Genomic DNA, 537 nt, shown 5'->3' with positions numbered 1-537 from the left:
CAAACAACACACTCTGATGTTTTGAACTAACGCATGAAAATATGTATTTCACTAAAAAAAAAAAAAGATAATATTGCTATTTTTGATTTGATATTGAAGTTTTGAGTGTTATGTATGTAAATATGAAAGTTTAGGTTTGAGATATATGTAAATTTTGTGTTCTATGTTTGCAAACTCCATACTCAGCACACATTTCTTATATATTTACATTCATCACATATTGGTGCTTTAAATCAATGCATGAAAATGTGTATTTCACTTTTAAAAAGTGATGATAGTGTTATTTTTAATTTGATACGGAGGTTTTTGGTAATATGTATGAAAGTTTTAGTTTGATATATATGAATGTGTAAGAATTGTGTTTTATGTATGTAAATTCACTTTTAAAGGGAAATTTACATACTTCACCCACAACTTTTATATATTTACCTATCTCATACCTAAACTTTTATATTTACATCCATCACACTTTGATGCTTTAAATCAATGCATGAAAAATGTGTATTTCATTTTTAAAAAGTGATGATAGTGCTATTT

The sequence above is a fragment of the Phalaenopsis equestris genome, unplaced genomic scaffold, assembly GCF_001263595.1.
Source record: "Phalaenopsis equestris unplaced genomic scaffold, ASM126359v1 Scaffold000002, whole genome shotgun sequence".
NCBI lineage: Eukaryota > Viridiplantae > Streptophyta > Magnoliopsida > Asparagales > Orchidaceae > Phalaenopsis > Phalaenopsis equestris.
The sequence above is the reverse complement of the archived record's forward strand: the minus strand, read 5'-3'. Positions refer to the sequence as shown.